Consider the following 27,802-nt stretch of genomic DNA (forward strand, 5'->3'; position numbering starts at 1 on the left):
CGTCCGCATGAGGAGAGATTAATAAAACTGGGACTACTCATCTTTGAAAAGAGGCGACTAAGGGGGGGATATGATTGAGGTCTATAAAATCATGACTGGTGTGGAGAAAGTAAATAAGGAAGTGTTATTCACTCCTCATAACAGAAGACCTAGGAGTCATGAAATGAAATTAACAGGCAGCAGGTTTAAAATAAAAGGAAGTATTTCTTCACACAAAGCACAATCCACCTGTGGAATTGTTTGCCAGAGAATGTTGTGAAGGCCAAGTCCAAGGGTTCAAAAAAGAACTAGATAAATTCATGGAGGGTAGGTCCATCAATGGCTATTAGCCAGGATGGGCAGCAATAATGTCCCTAGCCTCTGTTTGCCAGAAGCTGGGAATGGGCAACAGGGGCTGGATCACTTGATGATTCCCTGTTCTGGTCATTCCCTCTGGGGCACCTGGCACTGGCCACTGTCGGAGGACAGGACACCAGGCTAGATGGACCTTTGGTTTGACCCAGTATTTTCTTCTTCAGTGCTTAGCCGAACAGTTGGCCGTAGTGATTGTTCGCCATTTGGTCTGTTCCTGTGCAGCTGCAAGGGCTTGGTGGCCTGAGAGTCGAACATCGGAACAGACTTGATGAATCCATGGAATAAGGGGTCTGCCTTTGGACTGCCTCCACCCCTCGGTTGGTGAAATTTTATCCCAGATGTTACAAGCCACCCGGAGAATGATGTTCGCTGGAATGTCTTATGGTATTCTCGCGACATGTCCGAAAAGCGTAAAGCGCCATCTGCGGACAATGGCCCCTGTAGTCTGTCGACTGGAGTGACCATAAACATCTGCATTACAGGTGAAGTCATACCACTTTGTGCCCAGTATACGAAGTTGGCATTTTGTGTGGAAAGCCTCCAGCTTTGCCCAATCTGAGCGGCGTAGTGTCCATGTTTCACAGCCATGCAACAGTATGGGGAGCATAAAGCTCAAACAGATCCTGAACTTGGTTGTTGTCCTGAGGTGATGTTGATTCCATATTAATTGTAAATGACCCATGGCAGATGCTGTGATGTCAATCTGATGGAGAACCTCCATGTGAGAGTTGGAGGAACTGGTGAGTATAGAGCCCAAATAGTAAAAGCTGGGGACAGCTTCAACAGTTTCATTATTCTGACCAGTATGGCCATATGTTATGTTCTACTTCTATTTGACATTCCCCTGTTTATACATCCCAGGATTGCATTAGCTCTTTTGACCATGGTGTTCTACAGGGAGCTAGTGTTCTGCTGATAAACCACCATGACCCCCAAGTCTTTTTTAGAGTCCCTGCTCCCCAGGATTGAGTCCCCCATCCTGTAAGCATGGCCTGCATTCTTTGTTTCTAGACTTAAAAATTGACCCTGATGCAGGGGTGAAAGTAAGTCGAGTGACTTACCAGTACTCTGGGGCCAGCTCTGGCCCCCAGAAGGGGTGGGGCCTAGGGCGGAAGGGGCGGGGTTGAGGTGGTGAGAGCCAGCCCCAGCCCACCCTGTAAGGTAAGTGCCCCCCCACCAGGGTAGAAGCAGCAGCCCAGGGCTCTGGAGGCTATTTAAAGGGCCCGGGGCTCCCCTGCTTCTACCTCCCGAGCCCTTTAAATAGCCACTGGAGCCCCACCGCTGCTACTCCAGGGCTCCGGCAGCTATTTAAAGGACCAGAGTGGTAGAAGCAGGGGAGCCGTGGGCCCTTTAAATAGTCCCCAGAGCCCTGGGGTAGCAGGGGCTCCAGCTGCCTCTGCTACCCCTGTCCTTTAAATAGCCGCTGGAGCCCTGCCGCTTCCCCAGGGCTCCGGCGGCTATTTAAAGGGCCACGGCGGTATGTTTACTGACATTATTGTTCTTTCAAGTCACTTTCACACTCGCAAGAGACATGTTCCTAGTAAGGAACAAAGAGATCTTTGGGATTAATGCTCCATTGCTTAGATAGAAGAGACATTCTATTCTACGCATTAGAGCTAAACATGCTCAGCAGTACGGAGTGCATCAGCCTGGATCAGCAGGGGAGAGCTCAGCCCAGCTCGGTGTGGTAGGGGAGAACCCAGCCCGGATCGGCAGGGAGAGCTCGGCCCAGCTCGGAGTGGTAGGCGAGAGCCCAGCTCGGAGTGGTAGGCGAGAGCCCAGCCCGGATCGGCAGGGAGAGCTCGGCCCAGCCCGGATCGGCAGGGAGAGCTCGGCCCAGCTCGGAGTGGTAGGGGAGAGCTCGGCCCATCTCGGAGAGGTAGGCGAGAGCCCAGCCCGGATCGGCAGGGGAGAGCTCGGCCCAGCTCGGAGTGGTAGGGGAGAGCTCGGCCCATCTCGGAGAGGTAGGCGAGAACCCAGCCCGGATCGGCAGGGAGAGCTCGGCCCAGCTCGGAGTGGTAGGCGAGAGCCCAGCCCGGATCGGCAGGGAGAGCTCGGCCCAGCTCGGAGTGGTAGGCGAGAGCCCAGCCCGGATCGGCAGGGGAGAGCTCAGCCCAGCTCTGAGCAGTAGGGAAGAGATCAGCAAAAGTAGCAGTGTGGCATATATGTTCAGCCAGTTCTATACTATATTCCTGTTAGCCTGACATTGATCCTGGGCAAAATAATGGATCGGCTGACCTGGGATTTGGTAAATAAAGAATAAAAGGAGGGCAATATATTTAATGTCAATCAACAGGGGTTTATGGAAAATAGATCCTGTCAAGCTAACTTGATATCTTTTTTGTCAAAATTACAAGTTTGATAAAGATAATGATTTTGATGTAATAGATTTCTGTAAGGCGTTTGACGTAGCAAACTAGAACAATATAAAATGAACATGGCATACCTTCCATGGATTAAAAGTTTTCTAACAGATAGGTCTTGAAATGTAATTGTACATGGGGAATCATGCTTGAGGGGGTGTGTTTCTAGCCTGCAAATTCCACCCTATTGCATGTGGGTGCAAATCCATAGAGTTCAGTGGGGACTGTGCTAGCACTGAACACAGCCCTGCAGAATTGGTTTATTCAAACGTCATAGGTCTGCAAAATCTTGATGAAAATCTCACTGGAACAAGCTTTCCCTTGAGATTCCTGGGACTTCCTGACTATAGCCACGGCAGAAATCTGGAGCCCCAGGATCGTTCCTTCAGGGTCTTCCAGCACGTTAGCCTCCAATGTGAGCAGGAGGAGCAGTGAGCTGGAGATGAGGTGAGCCCACTTCCCCTGCATTCTAGGGACCTGTAGGCTGGGATTCAAGCTCTGAAGTTCAGCTATGGAAAATTACATGAGAGAAGCTGTCCAGAGGTTTTCACACTCCGGGAAGTTTTATGTTGGGTTTGAAAGCTTCTGACTGGTTGTTATTGGCCTGTACCCGCTTCAATCTCTATAAACATTTAGAGATGAGCAGGACTTGACAAGTTCTGGAAGCCCCAGAAAAAGGAATGAGGCAAAAACTTCCAGCCTTAGTGTGGCTACTGAGGCTTATCAAATAAACTGCTAAAAGATAAAGAAACAAGGTTAAAGAGAGACTTTGATGGAGCATTTGGCTTTGGAGAATAATGTTTATCAGCATTTCTAAGAGAACAGAATAAATTTGCATGTGCCTGACTTTGTAGGTTGACTCTTATATTTATATATGTGAATGTGCGTGTGTTTGCTTATGAGTGGACAAGTGAAGGGAAAGCAACATTTTAGCTAGAGCCATTTCAGCAGCTGCCATTCTGAGTGCACCCCATATCTAAACAGCACTTGGGAAATTTGCTTCATTTGCCCTGTATCCTCCTCAAGCCTCAAAAATGTTTTTTTCGTTTAACCCCTTCAGTGCCCCCAGAAAATGCAATGCATCATCAGTGAGGAAGGGTGTAACTTTGTCAATACAAACCTAGGGATAATCTTGTGTGGTACCAATGAATGTGGTATAGCTGACCTAATGATTTTGTAATTTTGTGAACATGTTAATGACTGATATTGCTATAGCTGGTTACAGGAATGGACTGAGAGGCAGGAGGTCTGGGTCTATTCTTGGTTGTACCATTGACTTCTTTTGTTATTATGGGATCTCGGGAAAATCACTTGACCTCTCAGTGCTTCTCTTTCCACAGCTGTAAAATGGGGATAATGGATGATATCGGGAAGTATCGTGTGTTACACACCTGAACTCAAATTTGAAAGCAGTTGGAGACCCTTGGATGGAAGGTACGAACATTTTCATTACAGCGGAGTGGGTAGTCATGCCTATGCTTCTGGTTGCACAACTGTTTTCATTTGGATGGATTTTTTTCAGTTGTTTTAAACTTAGTCAGCCTTTTGCCTTTTAGACTGAAATTTTCCATGTTTGTTCCCTGGGTGCAAATGTTTTTTGAAAATTTGAGCAAAAACAGTGCAGCTATTTTTGACAAGAAAGAGAGTTGGAAATAATACTTTAAAAAAGCAAAAAGCAAAACAATGTTACCATTTTATCATTTAAAAGAAAATTAACCCTAGACATTCCATAGCATTAACAAAAAAAAAACAAAACCAAAAAACCTCCAAACAACCACATTAAATGAATGTTAAAGTCTGTGTAGTGAGGCACCCAAAAGTCTGAAGTTGCCCATCTGTGGCTTTAACATGTGCAAAAAAGAAAAGGAGTACTTGTGGCACCTTAGAGACTAACAAATTTATTTGAGCATAAGCTTTCGTGAGCTACAGCTCACTTCATCGGATGCATTCAGTGGAAAATACAGTGGGGAGATTTATATACACAGAGAACATGAAACAATGGGTGTTACCAGACACACTGTAAAGAGAGTGATCACTTAAGGTGAGCTATTACCAGCAGGAGAGCGGCGGGGGTGGGGTGGGGAGCTTTTTGTAGTGATAATCAAGGTGGGCCATTTCCAGCAGTTGACAAGAACGTCTGAGGAACGGTGAGGGTGGGGGGTGGGGAATAAACATGGGGAAATAGTTTTACTTTGTGTAATGACCCATCCACTCCCAGTCTCTATTCAAGCCTAAGTTAATTGTACCCAGTTTGCAAATTAATTCCAATTCAGCAGTCTCTCATTGGAGTCTGTTTTTGAAGTTTTTTTGTTGAAGTATTGCCACTTTTAGGTCTGTAATCGAGTGACCAGAGAGATTGAATTGTGTTCCAACTGTTTTTTGAATGTTATAATTCTTGACGTCTGATTTGTGTCCATTTATTCTTTTACGTAAAGACTGTCCAGTTTAACCAATGTACATGGCAGAGGGGCATTGCTGGCACATGATGGCATATATCACATTGGTAGATGCGCAGGTGAACGAGCCTCTGATATTGTGGCTGATGTGATTAGGTCCTATGATGATGTCCCCTGAATAGATATGTGGACCCAGTTGGCAACGGGCTTTGTTGCAAGGATAGGTTCCTGGGTTAGTGGTTCTGTTGTGTGGTGTGTGGTTGCTGGTGAGTATTTGCTTCAGGTTGGGGAGCTGTCTGTAAGCAAGGACTGGCCTGTCTCCCAAGATCTGTGAGAGTGATGGGTCATCCTTCACGATAGGTTGTAGATCCTTGATGATACATTGGAGAGGTTTTAGTTGTGGGCTGAAGGTGATGGCTAGTGCTGTTCTGTTATTTTCTTTGTTGGGCCTGTCCTGTAGTAGGTGATTTCTGGGTACTCTTCTGGCTCTGTCAATCTGTTTCTTCACTTCAGCAGGTGGGTATTGTAGTTGTAGGAATGCATGATAGAGATCTTGTAGGTGTTTGTCTCTATCTGAGGGATTGGAGAAAATGCGGTTGTATCGTAGAGCTTGCTGTAGACAATGGATTGTGTGGTGTGGTGTGGATGAAAGCTGGAGGCATGTTGGTAGGAATAGCGGTCAGTAGGTTTCCGGTATAGGGTGATGTTTATGTGACCATTGCTTATTAGCACCGTAGTGTCCAGCAAGTGGATCTCTTGTGTGGACTGGTCCAGGCTGAGGTTGATGGTGGGATGGAAATTGTTGAAATCATGGTGGAATTCCTCAAGGGCTTCTTTTCCCTGGGTCCAGATGATGAAGAGGTCATCAATGTAGCGCAAGTAGAGTAGGGGCATTAGGGGACAAGAGCTGAGGAAGCGTTGTTCTAAGTCAGCCATAAAAATGTTGGCATACTGTGGGGCCATGCGAGTACCCATAGCAGTGCGGCTGATTTGAAGGTATACATTGTCCCCAAATGTGAAATAATTATGGGTGAGGACAAAGTCACAAAGTTCAGCCCCCAGGTTTGCCGTGACATTATCGGGGATACTGTTCCTGACGGCTTGTAGTCCATCTTTGTGTGGAATGTTGGTGTAGAGGGCTTCTACATCCATAGTGGCTAGGATGGTGTTTTCAGGAAGATCACTGATGGATTGTAGTTTCCTCAGGAAGTCAGTGGTGTCTCGAAGATAGCTGGGAGTGCTGGTAGCGTAGGGCCTAAGGAGGGAGACCATATAGCCAGACAATCCTGCTGTCAGGGTGCCAATGCCTGAGATGATGAGGCATCCAGGATTTCCAGGTTTATGGATCTTGGGTAGCAGATAGAATACCCCAAGTTGGGGTTTCAGGGCTGTGTCTGTGTGGATTTGTTCTTGTGCTTTTTCAGGGAGTTAGCTAAAAGTATACATGAATTCAACAAGATGAAATTCAATAAAGACAAGTGCAAAGTACTTCACTTAGGAAGGAGAAACCAAATGTACAGCTACATAATGGGGAATAACTATCTAGATGGCAGTACTGCTGAAAAGGATCTGGAGGTCATAGTGGATCACAAATTGAATATGAGCCGTCAATGTGACACAGCTACAAAAAAGGCTAATGTGATTTTGGGGTGTATTAACAAGAGTGTTTTATGTACTACACAGGACATAATTGTCCTGCTCTACTCAGCACTGGTGAGGCCCCAGCTGGAGTACTGTGTCCAGTTCTGGGACTCACATGTGGGGAAAGATGTGGACAAATTGGAGAGACTCCACAGGAGAGCAATACAAATGATAAAAGATTTAAAAAACCTGCCCTATGAGGAAAGGTTGAAAAAACTGACCATGTTTAGTCTTGAGAAAAGAAGGCTAAGGGGTGACATTGTAACAGTCTTCCAATCTGTTAAGGGCTGTTATGAAGAGGAGGGTGATCAGTTGTTCTCCCATGTACTGAAGGTAAGAGAAGAAGCAATGGGCTTAATCTGCAGCAAGGGAGAGTTAGGTGAGATATTAGGAAAAGCTTTCCAACTCTAAAGGTAGCTAAGCTCTGGAACAGACTTCCAAGGGAGGTCATGGAGTCCCCATCATTGGAAGCTTTTAAAAATAAGTTGGAAAAACACCTGTCAGGGACGGTCTCAGTTTATTTGGTCCTGCCATAGTGCAGGGGACTGGGCTTGATGCCTTCTCGAGGTCCCTTCCAGCTTTGCACTTCTATGATTCTATAATATATGAGAGTATGATTCATATCCTCCTCCTCTAAAACACAATGCCCTGAATGTTAAATAAAGGTTCATCTTAGCTATCAGGCCAATAAGGTGAACTGATATGTAGACTGATATAGGCGTCTGGCAGATTCCATTCAGTATAGGAAAATGGTACACTAGTTTGTGTGTGTACACAACCATGCGCATTCCTCAACTAGATTACAACTCAGCAATCTCAGACTCTTCAAACTATGTTCTTAGTTAGCAAGACTGAATAATTAGTACTTCATGATTTACTAAAGAAAGGTTCTTGACTTACAAATAATTGACCACTTGCTGCATCTATTCCATATGCCGTTTGTATCAGTCTGGTGTAATATCTGATTGGTATGGATTTTATTCATAAAATCCCATTGATGTTGCTAGTCAGCTAGTGTGCTTCAGTTCATGCCCTGTTTGGCATATGCTACAGCATCTTCCTGGACATCTGATTAAAAAGTGAACATTTAATTTTACAGGTTTCAGAGTAGCAGCCGTGTTAGTCTGTATTCGCAAAAAGAAAAGGAGTACCGGTGGCACCTTAGAGACTAACAAATTTATTAGAGCATAAGCTTTCGTGAGCTACAGCTCACTTCATCGGATGCATTTGGTGGAAAAAACAGAGGAGAGATTTATATACACACACACACAGAGAACATGAAACAATGGGTTTATCATACATACTGTAAGGAGAGTGATCACTTAAGATAAGCCATCACCAGCAGCAGGGGGGGGAAAGGAGGAAAACCTTTCATGGTGACAAGCAAGGTAGGCTAATTCCAGCAGTTAACAAGAATATCAGAGGAACAGTGGGGGGTGGGGTGGGAGGGAGAAATACCAGGGGGAAATAGTTTTACTTTGTGTAATGACTCATCCATTCCCAGTCTCTATTCAAGCCTAAGTTAATTGTATCCAGTTTGCAAATTAATTCCAATTCAGCAGTCTCTCCTTGGAGTCTGTTTTTGAAGCTTTTTTGTTGAAGTATAGCCACTCTAAGATCTGTGATCGAGTGACCAGAGAGATTGAAGTGTTCTCCAACTGGTTTTTGAATGTTATAATTCTTGACGTCTGATTTATGTCCATTCATTCTTTTACGTAGAGATTGTCCAGTTTGGCCAATGTACATGGCAGAGGGGCATTGCTGGCACATGATGGCATATATCACATTGGTAGATGCGCAGGTGAACGAGCCTCTGATAGTGTGGCTGATGTGATTAGGCCCTATGATGGTATCCCCTGAATAGATATGTGGACAGAGTTGGCAACGGGCTTTGTTGCAAGGATAGGTTCCTGGGTTAGTGGTTCTGTTGTGTGATTTCAACAATTTCCATCCCACCATCAACCTCAGCCTGGACCAGTCCACACAAGAGATCCACTTCCTGGACACTACAGTGCTAATAAGCGATGGTCACATAACCACCACCCTATATCGGAAACCTACTGACCGCTATTCCTACCTACATGCCTCTAGCTTTCATCCAGATCATACCACTCGATCCATTGTCTACAGCCAAGCGCTACGATATAACCGCATTTGCTCCAACCCCTCAGACAGAGACAAACACCTACAAGATCTCTATCATGCATTCCTACAACTACAATACCCACCTGCTGAAGTGAAGAAACAGATTGACAGAGCCAGAAGAGTACCCAGAAGTCACCTACTACAGGACAGGCCCAACAAAGAAAACAACAGAACGCCACTAGCCATCACCTTCAGCCCCCAACTAAAACCTCTCCAACGCATCATCAAGGATCTACAACCTATCCTGAAGGACGAGCCATCACTCTCACAGATCTTGGGAGACAGACCAGTCCTTGCTTACAGACAGCCCCCCAATCTGAAGCAAATACTCACCAGCAACCACACACCACACAACAGAACCACTAACCCAGGAACCTATCCTTGCAACAAAGCCCGTTGCCAACTCTGTCCACATATCTATTCAGGGGATACCATCATAGGGCCTAATCACATCAGCCACACTATCAGAGGCTCGTTCACCTGCGCATCTACCAATGTGATATATGCCATCATGTGCCAGCAATGCCCCTCTGCCATGTACATTGGCCAAACTGGACAATCTCTACGTAAAAGAATGAATGGACATAAATCAGACGTCAAGAATTATAACATTCAAAAACCAGTTGGAGAACACTTCAATCTCTCTGGTCACTCGATCACAGATCTTAGAGTGGCTATACTTCAACAAAAAAGCTTCAAAAACAGACTCCAAGGAGAGACTGCTGAATTGGAATTAATTTGCAAACTGGATACAATTAACTTAGGCTTGAATAGAGACTGGGAATGGATGAGTCATTACACAAAGTAAAACTATTTCCCCCTGGTATTTCTCCCTCCCACCCCACCCCCCACTGTTCCTCTGATATTCTTGTTAACTGCTGGAATTAGCCTACCTTACTTGTCACCATGAAAGGTTTTCCTCCTTTCCCCCCCCTGCTGCTGGTGATGGCTTATCTTAAGTGATCACTCTCCTTACAGTATGTATGATAAACCCATTGTTTCATGTTCTCTGTGTGTGTGTGTATATAAATCTCTCCTCTGTTTTTTCCACCAAATGCATCCAATGAAGTGAGCTGTAGCTCACGAAAGCTTATGCTCTAATAAATTTGTTAGTCTCTAAGGTGCCACCGGTACTCCTTTTCTTTTTATTTAATTTTACAGAAATTAGTTGTGTTGGCAAAATGGTTTGGAAATGCTCTGAAGATTGTTCTTCTATCAATGTGACAGATTAAGGTATTGCCATAAAGTGAATTTTGTTGACAAAATAATTTCAGGGTGTTGATAAAATGCATTTTGTCTTCTGAGTGGAAAGCATCAGACTGACAAATACTATTGTCCTTAGAAGTGTTTTCATCAACTGTCAATCAATTCTTCCCTTTTTAAGGTAGCCAATCGTAGTTCTTCATATCTGAAAAAGCCTCAGTGAAAGATAGTGGAAGACTTTGAAGGACAAAATAATTAAACTTTGATTTGTTGCTTTCAAATTGAAAATAGCTTTGTAACTTTGAAGACAATGATTGGTTGCCTGCAAAGTGGAAACAGGTGGCTAAGCTGTTTGATTCAGATTTGACATGCTTTGTAGTGATGAGCGGGTGAATTCTGAATGGGGTTTCTTGGCACAGCTGTTTATATGAAAACGTATTGTTTACATCATTTTCAAATATTTAGACTTTTAAAACCACTTTCCTGCAAACATTTCTAGCTAGTTAAATATTTGTGAAAGTTTTTTATTTCTTCATTCTCTTGTAAGGTTTTGAAAACAAGAGAATTTCGGTCCTGTGAGCTTCCTACTTGAGGACAGATAGTGCTGACCTAGGAGCAAAGCCATTGCGGGCAATGAGGGTCCAAGGATGGGCAGTTCAGAGGCAATGACAGCAGATGCCCTGCTATGTCCTGTGACACAACAGGAGAGGAGCGAAGAGCACTGTAGCTCATCTTTGAGAAGTGGCTCTGTAGCTCATCTTTGAGTAACAGCAGATTCGTCACAGGCTATTAGTCTGACTGCAACACCGGCCACTTGGCACAGAGCTCATGGCAGTCCAACCATAGTTTGCGGGCTGAGTGGACTAAGGTTTTGGCTTGTATTGTGGAGTCCCACCACTGCCAGTTGTGGCAAGGAAGAGAGCTCACTAGGCATGGGCAGCACAGCTTGGGTGTCTAGGCAATAGGGACGTGCAGATAGTGGGAGCAAATGACAGATGTAGTTAATATATTTGGTCCTGTTTGCATGGCAATAAGAATTCTTTTCATTTGAAAACAGTTTGTTTCTGTGGTTCCTCCTCTAAATAACTGATGTATCAAACTGCTCATAAGAAGGGCCTTACTGGGTCCATCTAGCCCAGTATCCTGTTTGCCAACAGTGGCCAATGCCAGGTGCTTCACAGGGAATAAACAGAACAGGCAATCGTCAAGTAACCCATCCCCCATCACCCACTCCCAGCCTTTGGCAGGTGAAATCTGTGCCTTGTGGACATACTTCTGCCACTGTGACAGAAATTGGGGTTTCATCTCACCTGGCTCTAGAAACAGAATATTCCTCTAGTGAAAGGTACTGGGTGGACCAGCCTGAGGACCCCGGCTAGCTGTAGAACAGGGAAGGGGACATACCGTGGCAGCACAAGCGTCTCCTGCATGCTGCTCTCCGGAGACCCCACTGTTCGGGATAAGAAGGGAATTCAGCTTCAGCAGCCCTTCGTAGTTTGACCTCCGTGCTGAGTAGGGTGACCAGATGTCCCAATTTTATAGGGACAGTCCCGATTTTTGGGTCTTTTTCTTATATAGGCACCTATTACCCCCAACCCCCGTCCTGATTTTTCACATTTTCTGTCTGGTCACCCTAATGCTGAGACCACCACCAGTGGCTGTGAAGAGAGCTCTTATGCTGAGGGTTCCTGTGGGGAAATGCATCTTGTTTCACACAGGCACTGAGCTGCCAGTGAAGGGTCAGAGCTTTGGGTCGCTGCTAACCAAGGCTGAATTTCAGGTGAGGACCTGCTGACCACAGTGCCTGTAAGAAACCATGCAGTGAATGATGGCTCAGGTTCCCATGGACAGAGCCGCTGGTGCTACAGAAATAATAAAGGCTCTGTGTCCTTGCAGCAATTCCTGGAGCCACCCAGTCTCTTTATCAGGCTCACTTGAAACCCAGAAAAGCAGTTGTGAGCTAGGTGAGATTAAAAAAAAAAATTCTGGGACCAAATTCCTCCCTGGAGTAGCTCCAGTGAAAGCAGGGCCAATGCGGCTAAGCCAGTTTAATCCATGGAGCTTTTTTTCCTAGATAATGGGTTGGAGAAAGAACCTCTTGGGTTCTCCAGTCACCCTGCTGCCTTTGAGGAGAGTAATATGCTGGCATTTTGCCTGAATCCCCGACGTTTTTTACCTAGATTCCCAGAGTTCCACAGATTCTTGTCCCCAGCCCAGCTTTGATAGCCTGGCATCAAACACTTGCAGTTCTGCAGACACCTATCCTGGGTATGAACTGGGCTCAGTTAGAGTTCCAGGGAAGCCTGAACCAATGGAGATATTGTTGTGACACAGTAATTGTGCTTTATTCCTGTTTTGTGGTAGTGGCACAGCTAATCACGTTAAAGCCTAAATGACCTTGTTAGAACAGCTACTCCTAATCAAATGAAAGTGAAGCGCCTATAAGTCACTGGAATGACACTGAGCATAATATTTCCTTAATATGTGGACCATCTGTTCATCCCTTTCAAAATAATCACTCACTTCCTTGTTACCTTCGCTTCCCAGTATCAAAGTCAGTCAGCTGGCACCAGGCACAACATGGAAGCTGTGTAACTTTGGATTGCAGGATATTTTGAAAAATGTAACAAGATCTAAACAATGAAAACTATAAATTGTGTGAAATTCCAGTTCTGATTAAGAAATAACAGTGGAACCCTGGCACTGATTAATGAATTAACAACCACCGCACCCTTTCCCTTCTGGCATTAAAGCAACCTTAGTATGGATGGGGAAGCTATGTTCCTTTCTTGGGGCCCTGCGGATGGGAGGGGTGGTCTATATATTTATTTGGAGTTTTACGGACTGCAATACCGAACACCCATTCAATAATGTGGACACCATGGAGAGTCCCTTAAAAATACACTGATAAACAAACAGACCCACCAGCTACCAGAGCAACACTAATCGGCATCTCCATGCTCTCCTCCCAGCCAGCACCCCTCTCGTCAGCGCAAGGGGGAAGGATGGGCTTGCAGTGCCCCCTGCAGGCAGACAAACTGCCTGTTCCAGGCTTGGGAGGAAGCAGGTCCCAAAGGCCTGGAGTCAAAGGCTTGTCAGCCACCCCCTGTCTCTGGCTGAAGGGGCGTCAACTCGGCCGCTTTGCACTGCCTGCACCTGAGGCAGCCTCTTGCGGGCAGAGAGGTGTCTCTCCGATAGGCAGGTCTCAGCCGCTTAGAACATTGTAGCTCAAAACTAACCCCCGAAACTGCATGCAGAAAGCAATTGGTAAATGTGGCTGCAGTCAGCCTCTCCTGAGGAGTCAGCACTTCTGCCATTTTGGGTCTATTTCCTGCAGCAGGTGGTATCCGACTGATCCCCCGCGTGGGCATGGAGAGCTTGATGGAATTGGTGTGCTCCTATTAATCAGCCTTCACTATACAGCTCCTGTTCAGTCTGGCTGCCCCAGTGTTACAATCACAGCAAGATTAGAATAACTCAAAGACAATCATTTTTATGGGAACACACACAGTATAAAAGGGTCTGACTGTCTGAGCACACACCATCGGTGGCTATTGCCCAATAAAGCTGTCAGTTAGAGAAACATCAGCAAGTTCTTGAACAATATTTTCCCAGATTTAAACAGGGGAAGAACTATTCCCAAATTAGTTTTCATGGAAATAAAAAAGAATCGATTCAAGTTGAACAGAGGGATTGAGTTTGCTGCCCCCTGACACTGAGAGAAATGAAGTGTTTATCCCAGAGGGGCAGTGGCCGGCGCTGACACCCTTCGCAAGGGTGCTCTGGTCAGTAAGGTTGTGTCTACACTGCGACCAAAAACCTGCAGCACCAAGTCCCACAGCTCAGGTCAGCTGACTCGGGTTCACAGGCGTGGGCTGCGGAGCTACAAAATAGCAGTGGAGACATTCAGGCATGAGCTGCAGCCTGGGCTTCAAGACTTGCCCCGTTGTGGGGTCTCAGAGCCCAAGCTCCAGCCTGAAGCCCAAATGTCTTTACTGAAATGCCATAGTATAGGGCCACAGCCCAAGCCCCGCGAGCCTGAGTCAGCTGTCCTGGCCAGTCATGGGTCTTTTATAAGACGTACTTTTAAGGGCTGAAGCACCAGTGTTTATTACACAAATTGCCTCTTTGCGGGTTAGCCCTTGGTCCTAGACAGGAGAAGACGCCCCATGTTCCTTTCACTAGAGCAGACCAGACAGAGATGCTTGGAGAGGGACTCCCAAAGAGTCCAGGTTTGCTGCACTGTCCCCAGAAACCAGGTCCCACTTCTCCTACACAAAGCCCTTAGCCTGGCCTGTTATCTCTCCGTGACTCATTGCAGCAGAGCCCAGACTGTCCTGTGGAGCAGCCAGGGGCTGGGGACTGCAGAGGGGAGACAAGGGGTCAGGAAGAGCCTGAGTCAGACCATCCCAGAGCGCAATGCAACCCCTGAGCTCCCCTCCATAACAATGACTGACACAGGTTTCTGTTTTCAGGAGGCTGTGAAGGACTGGCTCTGGGAGGGTGTTGGTCAGGAGTGCCTGATGGGGAGAGGGGAACACTGCAGGGCCTGGCTGGCGTGATGGAGGAGAGAGCTGCTGTCTGAGATGGCATTGTAGTGCTGGGGGAGAAGAGAGGGAACTGGGAAGCCTGGTTTAGGTTAGAGACAGGCCCCAACCAAATCTCAGCCATGGTTTTGAAAACTCCAAGGTCTGGATCTGCACTGGGTGTGAAATTCAAACCAGCATCTGTGTTTAGTTCCCAGCTACACGTGCTTGGATGGGGTCTTATGCCCTGGCTCTGTGATGATCAGACATATACTGGGGAGCAGAGCTGGGAGGGGCATTGTTAGACCCGGCCAATCAGATATTCAGATCCAGAGGGCTGGAAGCTGTGGGAGCTATTCCATTCTTCAAGCCCCTTCGGTGTCTGATTAATATTCTTGGCATAACAGATTTAGAATAATGAAGTGGGGGTGGAGAAGGGAGGTGGGGATAAATGCTATGCTTTGCCCCCTGCCCCAGGGCATAAGTACCTGTAAATATCAGCAGAGACATGGGGGCAACCCCCCCGCACTAGAAAAAGTCCCTTCATCTCAGATGCACTCAGATATCCTAAGCATTAATCCATCTTTACAGCAATTCCCCATCCAGCCCAAGGTAGTCAGCAAATGGCTGGTTCGCATGGGCCCCAGGCACTGCTACCAGGAGTGCAGCCCCTTGCTGCTGAGCAAGAGAGGCTGAGGGCAGGGAGCCCTCATGGGCTGGGACCTCATCCCCTACAGTCTGACCCCAACCAGGCTCATAGCTCAGCAATCCGAGTGCCTGGCTCTGGTGGCCCAGTGTGTGCGCCCCTCCCTGCTCCACTCCATACCCCACAGACTTGAAGGGCTTGGAAGGAATCTGGGACAGCAGGAACGCTCGCAGGCTTTGCGGATGTCTGTGTCTGCTATGGTATTAACACCAAGAGCTGTTCCATAGGCAACCATACTTACAAGGATTGGGGGATAAGTGTGCTCAGTGCGGAGCTGAGATAATGCATGTGCTGCCTGTATTTGGGAGTGAAACCTGGCTTGGCGCAGCAATCCAGACACTCTCCTGGTCAGGGAGGGGTTAACAGAATCTTGTAGCGAAGTGCCCAGTGCCGAGGGAAGGGTCCTAGCACACCCTCCAGGCTGTGTGACTGATGTCCTGGCAACTCCCTCAGACTTGCCCAAGGTGTCTCCGCCAGAGGAGAGCAGGCTGCTCTTTGAGTCATAAACATTGCATTAAGAAAGATAATGCTATCCTTGCTCTGGACCAGTGGTTCTCAACCTATTGACTATTGTGGGTCGCATTCAATGCTACCTGTATGGCCCTGAGGATGTCACATGGGCCGCAGCTGTGCTGATTGGGCCGCAAGTGGCCCACGGGCAGCGGGTTGAGAACCAAGCCCTAGAGGAAGCTGCTGGTAAAAGTTGCTCTGTGCTGTTGGCTGAATGTTACCCTCATTTTCCCTTTTAGTGCGTGTGCATGTGTGTATTTACCCAAAGTGGCATGATGCCAGCTGGACTCATGGCTTTACCCAAACCCTGAGAAACCCCAAGCATAGGGATCATCCCACATGTTCCATGCTGTCCTGAATGCCACTGCACTACCTGAATTGTGTACACTGGCGAACAGCAGCTTGCTGGGAGAAGGGTGAATTTCCACCCTAGACAGTTGCCAGTTCTGTGTAAACTGCATTGGCGGCCGGAGCAGCACTTTTACTGTCTTTGAAAATCTGTAGAATATGTGCCAATGATTCTTGTTAGCTATTTAAAAAGTGTCTTTGTTGATGTATTGTGGGGGGCCCACACAGCACGGAGCAGGGATCATTCACTTGAATATTCTGAAACAAGCTGCCATTTGATTTACTAGCTAAAATGACAAACAGTGATTGCAAATCTCAGGCCACAGCACAGATCGATAGATTCCCAGGCCAGAGGGGACCACTGGGACCGTCTAATCTGACCTCCTGTGTAACACAGGCAGTTAAAAATTTGCACCTTATTACTAGTCTGAATTTGTCTAGCTTCAACTACCATCAGATCATGTTAGACCTTTCTCTCCTAGCTGAAGAGTCCATTATCAAATATTTGTTCCCCATGTAGATACTTAGGGACTGTAATCAAGTCACCCATTAACCTTTTCTTTGTTAAGCTGAATAGATTAATGCTCAGGAGCTCCCTGAGTTTATAACTGTAAAGCAGGTTTTCTAATCCTTTAATCATTCTCCCAGTTGTTCTCTGTGCCCTCTCCAATTTATCAGCATCCTCTTGAATTATGGATGCCAGAATGGGACACAGGATTCCAGCAATGGTAGTACCAGGGCCAAACACAGAGGTATAATAACTTTTCTACTCCTACTCCAGATTCCCTTGTTTATGCACCCCAGGATTGCACAGGAAAATGGCATTGCAGGAAATACTGATTTATGGGTCAGGGAACTTCCCCTCCCACTTGCTGCTCCTGGGAAAAATGAATTTATCCACATAAGAATTGGAGCTGAAAGAAGAGATCAGAGGCTGACATGAAAAAAGGGAGGGCCCAGATTGTCCAACACAAGCTGGTTCCTAACAGATTAAGATCCTGATTCTGCACTGGGCCCATGTGAGCAAACCCCTATACCCACGCAGAGCTGATTGCTTAAGTCTGCAATAAAGAGCATGTAGCTAAATGTCCCCAGCCCCCAAAGTTAGTGACATGAATCACTGAAGAAGCCCTGAAACTTCTTGTAACCCAGCAACAAAGACACTTTTTAAACAGCCGACCAGAGTCATTGGCACATGTTTTAGAAATGGATCACTACAGATTTTTAGAGCTAGTAAAAATGAATGGATCATAATTCTCTGACAGCATCAATTTGACTTTCCTAACTCAAAGTGAAAAAAAAATAAACACATGTAAATAAACATAGCTGGTGGGAGCAGCAGCTGCTCCCTCACTCATACAGAGTCTAAACACTTGAATTTGAGAAGCGCCCTCAGACTCTGAGCTACTGCAGGTTCCTGTCAACAACTAACACCGCATGACCGACTGAAACAAGGAACCAGGTTCCGTTATTCAGGAAATGGTTAAGGAGAGTTCTTGGGTGGTGGGTGAACGAGCGATTGGGGTAGACTGGCCCCTGGCCTCTCCCCCTCTGCTCGAGGCCTTTTCCTTCCCTTTCCACCCCTTCTCCCCCACTGAAGTCCAGAGCACCCCCCTGGCATTTGCTCCCCACCCCCCCGTGCCCCCAGCCCACTGGGCAGGTGGCCTGGCTGGAGCACCCCCAGCACCGGAGCACCAGGCGGGCAGTGTGGCCAGACCACCCCCTACCCCAGCGCTGGGCAGACGACGGCACAGCATGGCCCGATCCCCAGCGGCCCCAGCCCCTGGGCCTTGTGAGCACCAGCCCCAGCGTGCCTGCCCCAGCCTCTCGGCCACAGAAGAGCACCGGAAACGGAACTGGAAGCGGGCAGGAGGGGCCTGAGCGCAGAGTGTGGGCGGGGCCTCACCAGGCTGTTTGGGGAGGCCTGGCCTGCTGATGGGATCCTCTCCTGGTCATCCCTTCTGCACAGCATCCACTGGGATCCTGTTATGTGCAATATGTGCAGGGTGAGGTCCATGTTGCCTACCCCTCCATCACTGTGTGCCATTCCCTCAGAGCAGCGTGCTAACTTTGGAAATGGATGCAGACAGAACGCCCTGGGCTTGGAGGTGAAAGGAAAAGTTCCTATTCCTCTCGCTTAGTGATGCAGTAAAATAGACCCCTGGCCTGGCACTCTGTGCTTGGGGGCCATTCTTTGTTCTCTGGGGCATGCAGCAAGGAGATGTAGAGGTGACATATTCTGCCAACAGCTAGAATTTGGAGAGGTCAAAATTCAACCTGTCAAGTGACCGAAGTCAGTCTTTGGATGAGGAGGTGGCCGGGGCGCCATGTGGCCATGAAGATAGCTGAGGCTCAGGGACAGAACCACAGACAGTCGTATTTTCAAAGTCCATCATGTGTTGGGGCATCATCTACATTTAAATAACAATAACAAATGGAATCAGAAACATGAAAGATGATTTATTTTGGGGGAGCACCTCCTCCCCCCTTGTTTTACTCATGGTACCAACATGGCGTGCCAGTGTATGACCCTGGGCATGATTAGTAGGTGAAAACAGACTCTGATAAGACATTGTGGCGTTAGGCACCAAATCAGGGGCACCCTTTTCAATGCCAGCCTGGCAGCACCCAGAGCATGGGCAATTTATCACATACATTTGTACGTGCTATCTTTGGGTGAATCCTGCCCCACTGAACTCAATTGAAAAATTTGGGTTCAAAGGGGCCAGGATCTCCCCCTTTGTGCTACTGTATTCATTTAGATGAAAAATAGGGCCAAAGGCATTACTGGAACCCAGTCACTGTCCAGGATTAGACAGTGTTAAACGAGGTCCGGGGTGTGGCATCCAGAGACCTCAGGCTGCGTAGGACCCTGACAAACCTTCTCTAAAAGATACAGGAAAGAAGGGAAAACAGTTACAGTGTTTGAAATGTGAAGTATTCAATCAGGTTTTCATTTTAACGCCTGTGATATTGCACTCCTTATGATTTTATGAAAATATGCTAGTAAGTGTGAATATAAGGTAACTGGAACATGCTTCATGCAAAAGGTCTCTTGTAAGGTATCATTACAAAGCTTATAATCTACTGAGTGTGATCATCCTCTTTGTATAAATGTATCACTCTTGTATCTGGAACTAGAAATATGAAATATAACTCTGAGGTCCTATTGTAATTATGCAAAGTGTTGGCCATTAATGGTGGTTTGGAATCTTCATGGCTCCTATCAACTAGGACAATTGACTGTAGATGGCTCTGTTGCAAGTCTTCCTGTATACCTGTGTGCTGGCAAGTAGGTAATGAAATCTTACAGTGACATGTGATCATGTCACCTGAACTGAAATCCATCTTTAACCTTGTGCTTTTCCATTTAGAAGGAGGGGTTGGAACCCAGAGAGGGACAAAGGATTCCCGCCTTGTGCAAAAGATATATAAGGGGGTGGAACAGAACAAAGGAGGTTGCAGTCATGAGAAATCCCGTAGCTACCACCTGAGCTGGAACAAGGACTGTACCAGGGTAAAGGATTGGGCCCAGACTAGGAAGGCATCCCGTCTGTGAAAAAAGTCTGTTGAAACATCTCTGAGGGTGAGATTTACCTGTATTCAGTTTTCTTATTGTATAGGCTTAGACTTGCGTGTTTTATTTTATTTTGCTTGGTAATTTACTTTGTTCTGATTGTTATTACTTGGAACCACTTAAATCCTACTTTTTGTATTTAATAAAATCACTTTTTACTTATTAATTAACCCAGAGTAAGTATTAATACCAGGGGAAGGGGCGGGGGGAACAGCTGTGCATATCTCTCTATCAGTGTTATAGAGGGCAAACAATTTATGAGTTTATGAGGTAAAACGGATTTATTTGGAGTTTGGACCCCATTAGGAGTTGGGTATCTGAGTGCTGGAGACAGGAGCACTTCTTAAGCTGTTTTCTGTTAAGCCTTCAGCTTTTGGGGGACGTGGTTCAGACCTGGTTCTGTGTTTGTAGCAGGCTAGCGTGTCTGTCACAACCAGGCAGGGCTCTGAAGTCCCAAGCTGGCAGGGAAAACAGGCTCAGAGGTAGACTAGGCACATCAGGTGGCAGTCCCAAAGGGGTTTCTGTGACCCAACCCATCACAACCCCATCCCCTGTTTCCTTTGCCTTGAGTTGGAGAGGGATTTAAAAGGCAAACCCTCCTGGACAGTCTCTTTGGTAGTATCAGAGCTGAAGAGAAGTTAGTTGAGATGGGCTGGAGCTATAGTGGCTGCTGCTGCTGTTAAAGTCCTTTCCCCCAAGGTGGTGTTGGGAATTCAGCTGGCGCTGGCAGGTATGGCAGTTTCATCTGGGTCACTCTTGCTGGCATGGTTCTGGTCAGGACAGCTCTCAGGATCAGGACAATGACAGCCCGGGGTCCCAGGAAATGAGGGGTTGGCAGCCATGATGGTGAAGCTTGCTACACTAGACTCTGTCTGTCTTTCCTTCCCTCTAGGGGCGCTGGAACAGTTTTTATAGAGGGGGTACTGAGAGCCATTGAACCAAACTGTAAACCCTGGATATAATGGAAACCATGTCAAGTCAGGGGGTGCCGCACTCCTAATTCCAGCACCTATGCTTCCCTCTATTCTTCTCTTTGTTCTTTTGTACTTTCCCCACAACCTCTGTTTCTTTTAAGGACCCACAGAGGGAGTGATGGGGGAATAGCCCATCCCTTCATTATTTTGTTCATCAACTAGGCCTAATATCCAACACACCAATTTCAGTTCATTAATTTCTGATTCTACATCTTCTGTTTTTAACAAACATAATTTCAACAGTCCATGGATTGTATTTGTGGTTTAGACTAATTCAGTTTCTCTCTCCGGTTCTTGCACCTGCTCCTATCCACATTTGTTGATATACTTTGCTGTGACATTTTGTGAATTTACACTCACTCTTTACAGTTAAACTCACAATGAGGACACATTTGTAGGCCCAATTGTCACAACAGTGCATGAAATCCCCTGTATGTGCTTTAAATCAGTGATTTGGGCACAAACATGGCTAGCTAAGCCCCTAAGTGGCCACATGCATGTATAGGATTTTTGCAGGCATGTTGGACACTCACTTGCCTCCATACATATGTGCAACTGCATGGGCTGATTCTGAAGAAGTGCTGCACACACAGTGTGAAGTTTTGTGTCTGTCTCCTAACCTGGGCCACTGGGATACTGCTGCACATTCCTGGAAACAAGCAGGGTGTCTCTTTCAACCAACTGATCATCTACAGCACCGATAAGATTTGATAAGGTGTCTGTCCTGAAGTAAAGTGTGGCCTGGGAGAAGCAGCCTTCGTAGGGCAGGGGGTGCTGTCAGGGAGCTGCCTGGGAAATTAATTATCACCAAGAACTCCTGTCCCCCAAATTCAGTGTCATTTTTTTTCTTAATAAAATGAAGCAAAATTACCAAAGGAATATTCCCAGGTGGCACTGGCGCTATGACCGCCGGGGCAAGGGAGCAGGGGCATAATCACTCTTCTAACACCTTGAAGCCCCTTGTTTCCTGGCCATAATTATTGTCTATAATAAAAGCAAGAGAGGAAAATCTGCAGACAAGCCAACAGAGCAGCTACATTATGGTTCCCACTCCTCAGAACTTATTTGGACGTATTTCGGTGTTGGCCTTGGACCCATCTTTCTGGGAATTCTCCAGATAAGTTTTGCAGTTCTCCTGCTGCAGACAATGGACAAGCCCACCCTGCATCGCTCCCCACATGAACATGGGTCCTATGGTTACAGACCAGGAACGGGTAAATGCTATCTTCTGGTCTTTCAGTTCCTAAGAGTCACTAATCACAATGCCTTGCCTCACAGCAAGAGGCACTGGGCGGTGCCAGGTTCATGAACTGAAGAGCAGGCAGGGTCACTCTCTGCAGTGGTTCAACTGATAGGGACTTTGTGGATGATATGGTGGAGTTGAAGAAATGGAGGCTCTGATCCTGGGCTGCATCTGAGCTCAGGAGAACAGGGGAGTGAAGGTGGTTGTAAGTAGCACTCTGTAAGCCCAGAGCTGGTTTGACAAGATATGCAGTAGGCTTTGCCCACAGAGCAAAGAGCAGAATCAAATCCTCATGGTTTGACACACTTTGCATTAATGTAAGTTACCATCGTGCTCGATCTCAGAGGATAAATGTTTGTGACAGTAACACTGCAGGAGGAGCTGGGAAACCAAAATGCAATTTCCTATATTGGAATTAGGCCAAAAAACCAGGGCTAATAGCCCTCTTGCAAAAGAGCCAGGGGATCTTCAGTGGCTGCATATGGCCAGGAACTTAGTGTTACATCTTTGCAGAGAGACACTGACTGCAGCATTGAGCCGGCCTGGTGTCACGTGGAGATACTGGTTCATTTCTGACCTGAAGGACAGATGTAAATTCCAGAATCGTTAAGCTCACAGCACTTGGGGCTTCCTAGGGTGTCAGAGGCCAAGGTCAGTTAATAAAATTCACCAGGAAATACAATCAAATCAGTGTGCTGAAGGAATGTCTATAAAAAAGTGCAAGACGAATCACTTGTGCAAACCCCAGTACTAGTGTGCGCTCTGTTGGCATGGTTGCAGTGAAGCATGTTACAGCACTCTTCGGGTAGCATAGTTTCACTTGATCGGTTCAGCACAGGGCCATTCTATATTTTATGTTGCATGTCTGTTGTTATTTCCAAGGGGAACATCACCAGAAAACTGGAACGGGCTGAGCTGCTGCGTTCCCCTTGTGTACAAGTCTGTGTTCATTGTGCCTGTGTGTGTGTGTGTGTGTGTGCGCGTACGTGTGTGTGAGTCCCTTCCTCCTGCCCACATCTCTCAGAACATGCTTCTGGGAGTCCCACGGCATGCTCTGTGTTTGCAGTGTGAGTGCTGTGTGCCTTGAACGCCATCACATACTAATGAGGAGGCTATTATTAAACGGCAGAAAAAGTCAGGACCAAAATAGCCCTGAAATGCTCAGAACCATGTCAGAAATGCTCAGCAACAGCAAAGTGGCCATGTTCCCCCACGACATGACTCTGCTCCAGAGCCCATTTCATGGTGCTCTAAAGAGGCACCAAAGGTTTTTTCCCATTTTCCCATTTAAAGGGGCTTGTCAGAAGACCAAGGGTTTGATTTCTCTGACATCTCCAAATCCAGGAGGCCTTTGTGTTTACTTCACAAGGCTCCATCTCTCCCCCGTCCTCCTTTTGGTTCCTAGCCTAGATGGACTCCCAACCTGTTCTGTTCCCTACCTCTTGTTGTATTGCTTTATCATTACTCCATTACAGCAAAATGCTGCAGAGAGGAGATGAAAAGAAGCTTGGAAGCCAGATTCCATGAAAGTGTGAATTTATTTTTAAATCTCCTGAATTATTTACTTTGGCTGGCTGGCTGGCTTTTTTTTTTGTTTTTCTTTTTAATGACAGGTGAATATGTTTATTACTTGTTCTCTTTACAAAGGTAGAGCATGGCATGAAGGAAATTAACTGCACACATGGAGAGAGCCAGCTGATTTTATTTTTCAAGTTAAATCTGCAACTTTGCTGAAATTTCAGAAAAAAAGCAACATTCTGTAAATTAAACCCTGATCTTCATGCTTTGGTTTAAAAGGAGGCTCAGCATCAGAAAAGGCAGCAGGAGCAGAAAACAAACCTGAGATGAAGGAAACTTGTCTTTGAAGATTCCTTCCGTTAGCTGTAGACAGCGGTGAGAGCCCAATATGGCAGCCCATCAGCTGTGTCTGTGGAGTGCAATAGACTGCAGCAGAATACCAACACATTTGGCAGGACTTGGTTTTAGTGGCAAATTGCTGGTTTGTGGCATGAGCTGCTGCTTTAAACTAACAGGTTGATTGGATTGATTGCTTTAGTCTGTGAGAGAGCACATGCTCCACACACAAGCAGGGAAAGCGCCTCACTGGTTTTTTTTCAAGGCAGCTTTTGTTCTGAGCCCACGAGTGCCATGTTGCAAGGAACCCAAAACTGCCAGGTTTCCAACAGGATAACGATTTCAACAGGACAACAAAAGAACTTTGCTTCCTTGAAAATCAAACGAGACTCAGGAGCATTCACTGATGAACTTGCCCCTTCACTGCTCAGACTGTGACTGCTTCCTGCATTTCTATTCCTCTTCTCTCCAGAAGACGGGAAGTGTCCTACATTAACTGTGCTGGAACAACAAGCCCCTGGAACAGCCCCAGCCTCCGTCGGGCATACCAGGCTTCAGTGACACAACTCTGATCAGCATACCAGGCCTGGGTGACACAGCCCTGGTATCTGGCTGGTGAACTAGGCTTCAGTGAGGTGGCCTTGGCATCTGGCTGGTGTGCCAGGCCTCAGCAACATGGTTCCAACAACCAACTTAGCTAAGCAGGGACATGAGATGGGCCATAATTGAAATCAAACCCAGAATCTTGCTTCTGGCGTGGCCAGAGCCTTGTGCTTCAGAGGCGAGTGATCCCCTCTCCCTGCTGCTGCACTGGGGCCAGCCTGTACTGATGGGTAACAAGTGGCTGAGTCTGATGTAAATTGTCCCTGCTGTTTGGGAGGAGAGAGAAGGTATCAGCCACGCAGAGAGATTGTTTTGTGTCTCTCCATTGCCATGGAAGCACCATGAATGAACCCTTCTTGCAGTGAGCTGGGTGCGTTGCCGGGTTATGCACTGCACCTTTAACCCGCTGCTCTAATATTTATAACAAGAGGGTAACAATTTACAGAGGTGCAGCCTGAGCAAATTACTCTGCTCTAGGTCTGGTTCTGAAGAGCAATGGTCAGTGGATCATAGAATCATAGAATCATAGAATATCAGGGTTGGAAGGGACCCCAGAAGGTCATCTAGTCCAACCCCCTGCTCAAAGCAGGACCAAGTCCCAGTTAAATCATCCCAGCCAGGGCTTTGTCAAGCCTGACCTTAAAAACCTCTAAGGAAGGAGATTCTACCACCTCCCTAGGTAACGCATTCCAGTGTTTCACCACCCTCTTAGTGAAAAAGTTTTTCCTAATATCCAATCTAAACCTCCCCCATTGCAACTTGAGACCATTACTCCTCGTTCTGTCATCTGCTACCATTGAGAACAGTCTAGAGCCATCCTCTTTGAAACCCCCTTTCAGGTAGTTGAAAGCAGCTATCAAATCCCCCCTCATTCTTCTCTTCTGCAGACTAAACAATCCCAGCTCCCTCAGCCTCTCCTCATAAGTCATGTGCTCTAGACCCCTAATCATTTTCGTTGCCCTTCGTTGTACTCTTTCCAATTTATCCACATCCTTCCTGTAGTGTGGGGCCCAAAACTGGACACAGTACTCCAGATGAGGCCTCACCAGTGTCGAATAGAGGGGAACGATCACGTCCCTCGATCTGCTCGCTATGCCCCTACTTATACATCCCAAAATGCCATTGGCCTTCTTGGCAACAAGGGCACACTGCTGACTCATATCCAGCTTCTCGTCCACTGTCACCCCTAGGTCCTTTTCCGCAGAACTGCTGCCGAGCCATTCGGTCCCTAGTCTGTAGCGGTGCATTGGATTCTTCCATCCTAAGTGCAGGACCCTGCACTTATCCTTATTGAACCTCATTAGATTTCTTTTGGCCCAATCCTCCAATTTGTCTAGGTCCTTCTGTATCCTATCCCTCCCCTCCAGCGTATCTACCACTCCTCCCAGTTTAGTATCATCCGCAAATTTGCTGAGAGTGCAATCCACACCATCTTCCAGATCATTTATGAAGATATTGAACAAAACGGGCCCCAGGACCGACCCCTGGGGCACTCCACTTGACACCGGCTGCCAACTAGACATGGAGCCATTGATCACTACCCGTTGAGCCCGACAATCTAGCCAGCTTTCTACCCACCTTATAGTGCATTCATCCAGCCCATACTTCCTTAACTTGCTGACAAGAATGCTGTGGGAGACCGTGTCAAAAGCTTTGCTAAAGTCAAGAAACAATACATCCACTGCTTTCCCTTCATCCACAGAACCAGTAATCTCATCATAAAAGGCGATTAGATTAGTCAGGCATGACCTTCCCTTGGTGAATCCATGCTGACTGTTCCTGATCACTTTCCTCTCCTCTAAGTGCTTCAGGATTGATTCTTTGAGGACCTGCTCCATGATTTTTCCAGGGACTGAGGTGAGGCTGACCGGCCTGTAGTTCCCAGGATCCTCCTTCTTCCCTTTTTTAAAGATGGGCACTACATTAGCCTTTTTCCAGTCATCCGGGACTTCCCCCGTTCGCCACGAGTTTTCAAAGATAATGGCCAAGGGCTCTGCAATCACAGCCGCCAATTCCTTCAGCACTCTCGGATGCAATTCGTCCGGCCCCATGGACTTGTGCACGTCCAGCTTTTCTAAATAGTCCCTAACCACCTCTATCTCTACAGAGGGCTGGCCATCTCTTCCCCATTTTGTGTTGCCCAGCACAGCAGTCTGGGAGCTGACCTTGTTAGTGAAAACAGAGGCAAAAAAAGCATTGAGTACATTAGCTTTTTCCACATCCTCTGTCACTAGCTTGCCTCCCTCATTCAGTAAGGGGCCCACACTTTCCTTGGCTTTCTTCTTGTTGCCAACATACCTGAAGAAACCCTTCTTGTTACTCTTGACATCTCTTGCTAGCTGCAGCTCCAGGTGCGATTTGGCCCTCCTGATATCTTTCCTACATGCCCGAGCAATATTTTTATACTCTTCCCTGGTCATATGTCCAACCTTCCACTTCTTGTAAGCTTCTTTTTTATGTTTAAGATCCGCTAGGATTTCACCATTAAGCCAAGCTGGTCGCCTGCCATATTTACTATTCTTTCGACTCATCGGGATGGTTTGTCCCTGTAACCTCAACAGGGATTCCTTGAAATACAGCCAGCTCTCCTGGACTCCCTTCCCTTTCATGTTAGTCCCCCAGGGGATCCTGGCCATCTGTTCCCTGAGGGAGTCAAAGTCTGCTTTCCTGAAGTCCAGGGTCCGTATCCTGCTGCTTACCTTTCTTCCCTGCGTCAGGATCCTGAACTCAACCAACTCATGGTCACTGCCTCCCAGATTCCCATCCACTTTTGCTTCCCCCACTAATTCTACCCGGTTTGTGAGCAGCAGGTCAAGAAAAGCGCTCCCCCTAGTTGGCTCCCCTAGCACTTGCACCAGGAAATTGTCCCCTACGCTTTCCAAAAACTTCCTGGATTGTCTATGCACCGCTGTATTGCTCTCCCAGCAGATATCAGGAAAATTAAAGTCACCCATGAGAATCAGGGCATGCGATCTAGTAGCTTCCGTGAGTTGCCGGAAGAAAGCCTCATCCACCTCATCCCCCTGGTCCGGTGGTCTATAGCAGACTCCCACCATGACATCACTCTTGTTGCACACACTTCTAAACTTAATCCAGAGACACTCAGGTTTTTCCACAGTTTCATACCGGAGCTCTGAGCAGTCATACTGCTCCCTTACATACAGTGCTACTCCCCCACCTTTTCTGCCCTGCCTGTCCTTCCTGAACAGTTTATAACCATCCATGACTGTACTCCAGTCATGTGAGTTATCCCACCAAGTCTCTGTTATTCCAATCACGTCATAATTCCTTGACATCACCAGGACCTCCAGTTCTCCCTGCTTGTTTCCAAGGCTTTGTGCATTTGTATATAAGCACTT

At 46.9% G+C, this 27,802-nt stretch overlaps 1 long non-coding RNA gene across 1 annotated transcript in view; it reads left to right on the top strand.

Annotated features, from left to right (window-relative positions):
* Window positions 1-566: 566 nt before the first annotated feature.
* LOC122456071 overlaps window positions 567-27,802 on the top strand; it is a 49,283-nt gene continuing 22,047 nt past the window's right edge. Inside the window, exons 1-3 of the long non-coding RNA XR_006274711.1 lie at window positions 567-1,094; window positions 4,058-4,151; window positions 10,061-10,132. This is a non-coding gene — a long non-coding RNA (uncharacterized LOC122456071). The remainder of the gene's footprint in view (window positions 1,095-4,057; window positions 4,152-10,060; window positions 10,133-27,802) is intronic.

The sequence above is a fragment of the Dermochelys coriacea genome, chromosome 10 (genome assembly GCF_009764565.3).
Source record: "Dermochelys coriacea isolate rDerCor1 chromosome 10, rDerCor1.pri.v4, whole genome shotgun sequence".
Classification (NCBI taxonomy): Eukaryota; Metazoa; Chordata; order Testudines; family Dermochelyidae; genus Dermochelys; species Dermochelys coriacea.